General features: G+C 39.0%; 1 pseudogene; it reads right to left on the bottom strand.

Moving 5' to 3' along the window:
- Window positions 1-3,609: 3,609 nt before the first annotated feature.
- Window positions 3,610-4,251, bottom strand: Naa11-ps17 (N(alpha)-acetyltransferase 11, NatA catalytic subunit, pseudogene 17; annotated as a pseudogene).
- Between the last annotated feature and the right edge of the window lie 4,336 nt (window positions 4,252-8,587).

The raw sequence follows: 8,587 nt of genomic DNA, 5'->3' as shown, positions 1-8,587 counted from the left end.
GAAGAGCAAATTACTCAGAAAAAGAATGACAAAAGGAGAAAATTTATGCTTCAAAGATTATTGTTTCTTTTTTTAATTTCTTTTTTTTATTAACTTGAGTATTTCTTATATACATTTCGAGTGTTATTCCCTTTCCCGGTTTCCGGGCAAACATCCGCCTCCCCCCTCCCCTTCCTTATGGGTGTTCCCCTCCCAACCCTCCCCCCATTGCCGCCCTCCCCCCCCACAGTCTAGTTCACTGGGGGTTCAGTCTTAGCAGGACCCAGGGCTTCCCCTTCCACTGGTGCTCTTACTAGGATATTCATTGCTACCTATGAGGTCAGAGTCCAGGGTCAGTCCATGTATAGTCTTTAGGTAGTGGCTTAGTCCCTGGAAGCTCTGGTTGCTTGGCATTGTTGTACATATGGGGTCTCGAGCCCCTTCAAGCTCTTCCAGTTCTTTTTCTGATTCCTTCAACGGGGGTCCTATTCTCAGTTCAGTGGTTTGCTGCTGGCATTCACCTCTGTATTTGCTGTATTCTGGCTGTGTCTCTCAGGAGCGATCTACATCCGGCTCCTGTCGGTCTGCACTTCTTTGCTTCATCCATCTTGTCTAATTGGGTGGCTGTATATGTATGGGCCACATGTGGGGCAGGCTCTGAATGGGTGTTCCTTCAGTCTCTGTTTTAATCTTTGCCTCTCTCTTCCCTGCCAAGGGTATTCTTGTTCCCCTTTTAAAGAAGGAGTGAAGCATTCACATTTTGATCATCCGTCTTGAGTTTCATTTGTTCTAGGCATCTAGGATAATTCAAGCATTTGGGCTAATAGCCACTTATCAATGAGTGCATACCATGTATGTCTTTCTGTGTTTGGGTTAGCTCACTCAGGATGATATTTTCCAGCCATTTGCCTACGAATTTCATAAAGTCGTTGTTTTTGATAGCTGAGTAATATTCCATTGTGTAGATGTACCACATTTTCTGTATCCATTCCTCTGTTGAAGGGCATCTGGGTTCTTTCCAGCTTCTGGCTATTATAAATAAGGCTGCAATGAACATAGTGGAGCACGTGTCTTTTTCATATGTTGGGGCATCTTTTGGGTATATGCCCAAGAGAGGTATAGCTGGATCCTCAGGCAGTTCAATGTCCAATTTTCTGAGGAACCTCCAGACTGATTTCCAGAATGGTTTTACCAGTCTGCAACCCCACCAACAATGGAGGAGTGTTCCTCTTTCTCCACATCCTCGCCAGCATCTGCTGTCACCTGAGTTTTTGATCTTAGCCATTCTCACTGGTGTGAGGTGAAATCTCAGGGTTGTTTTGATTTGCATTTCCCTTATGACTAAAGATGTTGAACATTTCTTTAGGTGTTTCTCAGCCATTCGGCATTCCTCAGCTGTGAATTCTTTGTTTAGCTCTGAACCCCATTTTTTAATAGGGTTATTTGTCTCCCTGCGGTCTAACTTCTTGAGTTGTTTGTATATTTTGGATATAAGGCCTCTATCTGTTGTAGGATTGGTAAAGATCTTTTCCCAATCTGTTGGTTGCCGTTTTGTCCTAACCACAGTGTCCTTTGCCTTACAGAAGCTTTGCAGTTTTATGAGATCCCATTTGTCGATTCTTGATCTTAGAGCATAAGCCATTGTTGTTTTGTTCAGCAAATTTTTTCCAGTGCCCATGTGTTCCAGATGCTTCCCTAGTTTTTCTTCTATTAGTTTGAGTGTGTTTGGTTGATGTGGAGGTCCTTGATCCACCTGGACTTAAGCTTTGTACAGGGTGATAAGGATGGATCGATCTGCATTCTTCTACATGTTGACCTCCAGTTGAACCAGCACCATTTGCTGAAAATGCTATCTTTTTTCCATTGGATGGTTTTGGCTCCTTTGTCAAAAATCAAGTGACCATAGGTGTGTGGGTTCATTTCTGGGTCTTCAATTCTATTCCATTGGTCTATCTGTCTGTCTCTGTACCAAGGATTATTGTTTCTTAAAAACACTTCTAATAATACCAGAATGCTTGATAGGAAGACATTATTCTAATTTTTTGGCTCAATTATTGGAAAAAAGGATCGCCTTTTTGGTTACTTGTGTGATATATAATTTGCAGGTTTTCTACAGGAGCTACTAGAATGAGGTTATTGAATATTTTAGTACAGGGAGATAGATAACAGAAAATTTTACTAAGTCAAACAATATTTTTGTTTATATTCTGGAAAGATTTTTCCATGTAATTAATTAAAATAAAAAAATCTTGAAATAATTTCCTTTGTGTATTATGGGAAAAAAACAAAGCAAAATAGTTACTCCTTAACTAAATCCAGGTAAGAAATATTGGTACAGGTGGCTTTCTGTAAGTGCCGCTGTGCTTAGATTTAGCAATGGATGTGTCATTTTTTTGCTCTGGGGCAGGAAGAAGTTGGTTTTACCACAACACCAACTACAATGCAAATTAAACTAACAGATATTTGATTCTCTTTATAGAAATAAGAAATTTAAGATAAACATGTCATTCCATTGGCTTACCTGTGGATTGGTGATGAAGTGGACGCATTCAGGTCAGACAACACTGTTGCTTCCAAGTCCATTTACCTATACTGGTCGATGGGATATGTTGTTGCCACCTTTCGGTAAGACCTAGAGTTCGGACCTGTGATCACAAGATGATAACTTCAGAAATTGTGGGTCAAATTAATGGAGTGTAATTCACTTCCCAGTGAATGAGTATATTCATTCTAATATTCTCCAATTAGAAAACAAAAATCAGGGTATGGTTATTAGTGACCATTGAAGAGTGTGTATCTATCTAGTAACTCCTTTCAACAAATGCTTTCATCATCCCAAAATGTTTGCAAAAATAGAGTCAATTTTAGTCTAATTGTATACAGGATGCCAACTCAACTTTCCCTCTTCTATGATGATCCTAGATTTTTCTATACTCTTCATTATATCCCATTTCCACATGTAGGTAGGTGCTTTATGGTTTTTTGTTTTGTTTTTAATTTTTGTTTTGTTGTTTGTTTGGGTTTTTTTGTTCTCCTTATATTTTTATTTGTTCAGGTTAGAGATTGCAGTTTAATTTCTGCTTGTCCTTTCCTTAAGATCTACAAATTCTGCTCCCGTATTAGTCCAGAACCTATCATCGTCTCCCACCAGGAAAGAGAGCATTCTTCTTCAAAAGGAGGGAGGGCAAGTCCAGGCAGTTTCCCAGAAAGCAAGAGCGGATAACTCCCCACAAGGGAGAGGGCATGAGGACTAGCTTGACGGTTCTACTCCAAGGAAAACCCAGATAATCACTGGCAAATGCAGGACGCTGGGGTATTCTCAAGTTGTCCCCACTTCCTGTTTAGCATTCCAGGGTTTGGAAACCTGTAGGATATACAGAAACAGTACAGCACTGAACAGAATCTGATGGCAGCATGAAGAAGCCAAGAAAGGCGCTGCATGGCAGTCCTCAGGCCTCCTTGACTCCCGCACAACAGGTTCTGTGTCCAGGTGTGCCTCCATGATAACACAGGTTATGCAGAAGGTTGCTAAGCATCGAAAGGAGAGCCATTTGCGTCACAGGAGTGCAGAACAAGGTTCCCAAGAACAGTATGACTAAAATACGAGGACCTGTAGTGCTCAAGCAGGTCCTAAGAGGCAGACCCCAAGGTCTGCAAGCTGTCTTGGACACCAGTGCTATCTTTGCCATCACTGCCACTGTCACCTCCAGCCAGGTTCTCCTGCTGATAGGCCTCTTCGGAACCAGGAAGTGTGCTACCCTGATTCTCCTTGGAACCGAAAACCACATATCTGCCTTTCTTCAGTACCAGCTGCCATCCGTGAGAGATCTCGCTTCAGAGCATATGCATCTTCGCCATCTGCATAGTACTTGGGCTCCACCTCACTAACCTGCAAGTTCAGGGTGCTGGAACAGAGGTGCAAGGCTGCTCGGTTGCTCTTCCTGGCATGCAGGGAGACATACTTTGCACTGAAGTCCTCTATCATGGCCTGGGAGGCCTGCTCCATTAGCTTCTTGGCCAATCCAAAGCTTAGGTGGCAGCGCTTCACAGCCAATGAGGTGATGTGTCCATGAGGGACATTATCAGGATCCTCTTCCATTTTGGCCAGAACATAACCCACAATCTTCCCAACCTCATCCTCAGCAATGTAGGAGAGCTGGGCCACGAGAGGCCATGATAGCAGTACTTCATCTGGTAGTTCTCGGGCAGGCAGAGCAGGTTGCAGTGTTGTATGTTCATTAGGTCATATGGCTGAGCCCAGCAGATGTTCATGTTGGCGGCAGAAAAGCCTATCAGACTCGGGAGAATCAGAGAGGATGCCACAGAGCACAAGCGACACCAGCACCATTTGCTTTAAGACACCTGGGCTATCCAAACGGAACTCATACAGGATGAGGAAGATCTCTCACTATCTTCTATTTCGTTTCGGCGATTCTGTACAGAACTTTGTATATCTTCATGCAAGTGGGGTCCTAGTCGTGTCCGAAGTAAATGATGACCATGCAGTCCTCCTCTGAAAGGATTGGCCGGTCTACCTGCCAGCCATTGTGTAGATGCGGAAGCATGTACAACATTTTGGACGCGCTTGCACAGCATGACCTTGCGAGTTACCTCTAACCTCGTGTGAGCCCACAGGGCCGGACCAATGGGCCCTCCATCCAGCACCAGTGTGATTTATGTTTTGATCTGCGATGTTCAAGACTCCACAAGGTCCATGGGGCAGGACAGAGGTGCATTGTCCTAGAAGAATGTGGACAGGACAAGATCTTATTTATCCTAGACATTCTTCTTCCCAAAATGATCTGATTTTATCTGTGTCTTAAAAGTACACAGATCTATCTCTTCCCAATAATATTGTGTAGTATAATTAAATTTGAAAAATACTTTATATACTCCCACATATTCTTAAAAATTAGTATTTAATTGAATGATGAAAAGTTACTCATGCAATACTCAAGTATTTGAATGTCTCTGTAGCAGAATATCACTGGTTTTTATAGTCAATTAAAAAGGACTGGTGTCACAAGACCATCAGAGTCAGGTATAATTTTTAGAGTTCAGGAAAATTTCAAATTTGCATTCTAATCTTTCATGAGAAGATGTGCTCATGGCATATTGATATTATATTGAGTGTAGTTGATGGAATCACAGGGATTGTGTAGCATGTGCCTTCTGCTCTAATCAAACATACACCAAAATTCAAATTTTTTTCCACATGAAAACTTCATGCATACTCCATATTTGAGCTCTTTTCATTCTTTTATCCAAATTCTTAGTGTCATCACACAGTTGACTCAAATAACACAAACACAAGTTTTATGAGCATTCTAGGCTCTATGACTTTGCTCTTTACATGGAAAAGCATTTGTCATAGACTCTGACAAAAGAGAAGATCACCTTTTGTTCTCTGAATGTTTTCTATTCCTCTGGTAAAATCTCAAAAATTTGTTATTTAATACTTAGGGTTTCTCTCTTATCAAATATGAGAAATATTATATTTAGGGATGTAAAGTGTCACATGACAGCACGGCAGTACAGAAATTAGGTCATTTAGAGGTGGAATCATGTAGAGACTGCCAAATATACCTATACCATACTTGATGGCCACAGACGTAAGATATTCTTATGCATAATAACCTTAAAAATCTTACCATTTATCATGACTCTAATATTTTTCAATTTCACAGTTCCATGGAACAGACCATTTGGTGGTATATCTTTCTACAAAGGTATTTTACTTTTGTTAATATTTTAATTCCTTGGTGATATAGGAATGGTAGTATGTGCTTCGAGATATATATATATATATATGTATATACACACACACACACACACACACACACACACACACACACACATACACATTTGATATTCTGTCTCGAAATCAGTTGTTAATTAGATGGTCAATGGAAAATGTTTTGCATTCTCCTGTCCATTCCTTATTTTATTTAATTTGGTGGAAGTTCTGCATTTATTATTTCCTCTTTGTATTAGAGTAAACAGTACTCTCAAGTCTTATTTTAAGTTCCACTAAGTAGATGTCACTCTATCATACACTCCAATCATCTGCTGCTTCCTCCTTTGAGGTCAAGCAAATTTCTATTCTTCTGTTTGTTTCAGGCACATCATTTTGAGGACTGGCTATACTACTTAGGTCACTGTGTTATTACCTGACTATATCTGTTTCTGAAACATTTTTGAGTATTCACCAGTCAAATAATGAATATTGCTGAACTTTTCTTATATTGAAAGCTAAGATGATTCTGAAAAAATATTAACAGGGATTAGCTTGAAATATGCTCCTAATTAATCTTGCTGTATTGTATATTTTTGTTGCATTTCACAGATCCATTCGTGAAGCCAAAAAACACAACAAAATGGGACTTCCCATGCAGATATTCACTGAGGACATTGCATGCTGTGACACTGTATGTGAATGCAAAACCAAAACTAATATTCCAGGTTCATGACTAGGAGAGAGACAGTCTGTAAAGTAATGGAAGATGGAGACATAAGAAGGGCATGGATGGGGAGAGCGGGACAAAGGAGGGGAGGGACAGAGGGACAGAGAGACTGAGGGAGAGAATTTAGACAGTATTGTGTGGAACTAATTAAATTATTTTACATTAAGTTATATTAAATTATATCTGTAGTCAATGCAGACATAGGACTTTCATATGTGATGTGTAGAGAGCAACATGAGACAAGACTGATTCATGTATTAGAGATCCAAAAAGAGGAAATACTTTTTGTTATATCATTGAAAATTGAACCAAATATTTCCAACAGCATATATTTCCAAGTGGAGTATTATTAGTACAATTAAACTGCCCCCTCCTGAGTCCTTATTGCTTATATATAAACTTGTGTGTTGTTTCCTCTATTCCTTATTCATTTTAAAATATTTATGTCTAGTAAATAATTTTTATTATATAATATTATCATAAAGCATTATTGATATACCTAAGTGTTATAACCATAACACTCCATACCTAAGTGTACAATGATATATTAGCCCTTTATCTCCATTCCTAAGTGTTCAATGATATATTAGTTCTTTATCTCCATTCTGTGCTCTTTCTCTAAGTCTCTTACTATGCATCCTTATACCTTCCTCTGAATACCAGCTACAAAGTCATGGCTTTCATTCTCATATTTATTTGAATAATTTAGTCATGAGAGTATCTTTGCATGTGACTTCTGTTCAGAAATTACCTTTATAAATTTAACAGTGGTATGTGTGTGTGTGTGTGTGTGTGTGTGTGTGTGTGTGTTCATCTTTGTGTATGGTGTTTAGGATAAAACTCACAACCTCACAATACTATACAGTAGTTCTATCATTGAGATAAACATAAATATCTATTGAATAATTGTCTATTTTTCTCAGGCTTATATTATTGTTCACTTTCCAGTATTGGGTTTAGTGCAGATCAAAAATTTAACTACTATGTAACATGTAGAGCATTGAAGACATTTCCTACTGTAAAGCAGAATAGACTGTGACTCAGGGATCACCAACTCTCTGCTTTTCATAAATGCTAATGGGTACACCTAGAGTCAGTGTTCTAACATGCCACTGTGGACACTGCACTAGACTTACAAAGGGGACTATAATGAAGATATTTTAGATCACCAAGCAATTTCTTATTCATACCAGGTCCACATTACACAAAACAGTAACTAAAAATAGTATAAAATAGATTTTGAGTCAGTGACATAAATCAGGGAACACTCATTAGCTTGGCTGAACCATATGTGTCCTCAGGATAGAGAAGAGCAGAAGAGCAGAACCTCCCATAGGGAAATGTTCTCTTGCCTCTGCTGTTTGACTTTAGCTGTGGCAAATGCTCAGCATTGTACACTTTTGTGACTTAGATCCATTTGCTTTAACATGAACATTTATACTAATTCTCTCCCATGACTCTAGTGCTTTAATATTTTATCCTACCATAATTATTAAAAACCTTTCGTGTAGTTCAGAAGATTGGTAATAGATAATTATAACTTTTATTCATGTTATATGTTTATATCCTTTTTGTCTTTGAAGAGATATTATCAGATCATCAAAACATTCTTCTACCTTTCTTAGATATCTTCCCTTATTTTCTTCCTTCATATTCTCTAGTCAGTATTCAGAAATAATTCTTTATATATATATTTTATATATATCAATTTTTTAGTAGTTTTCATTGATTTTTTTGTTTATACTTAGCCTTTTCTTTTATCGTTTGAAAATTCTTTGAATCATCAATGTATTTCATTACACTTAAGATAAACCCGTAAAGTTTTTCTATGAATAAATTAGGAAAATGTTTTAATCCTATTTTTATATTAGGATTTTTCCGCCTAATTTTTGTTTTTTCTTTACTCTTAAGATTGAATGTAGATCTCTCAGACACTGCTTATATTTTAAAAATAGATAGATGCAGCCCAGACCCGGTGAGAGAGAGACCCAACCGCCTGGTCAGGTGGGCACTCCTGAGGCTGCAGAGCGGAAGAGACCACCAACACTGCTCACCCCTGCCCACATCCCTGGCCCAAGAGGAAACTGTATAAGGCCTCTGGGCTCCCGTGGGGGAGGGCCCAGGAGCGGCAGGACACCTGCCTG

Source organism: Rattus norvegicus, chromosome 9, assembly GCF_036323735.1.
Source record: "Rattus norvegicus strain BN/NHsdMcwi chromosome 9, GRCr8, whole genome shotgun sequence".
Classification (NCBI taxonomy): domain Eukaryota; kingdom Metazoa; phylum Chordata; class Mammalia; order Rodentia; family Muridae; genus Rattus; species Rattus norvegicus.
The sequence above is the reverse complement of the archived record's forward strand: the minus strand, read 5'-3'. Positions and strand labels throughout refer to the sequence as shown.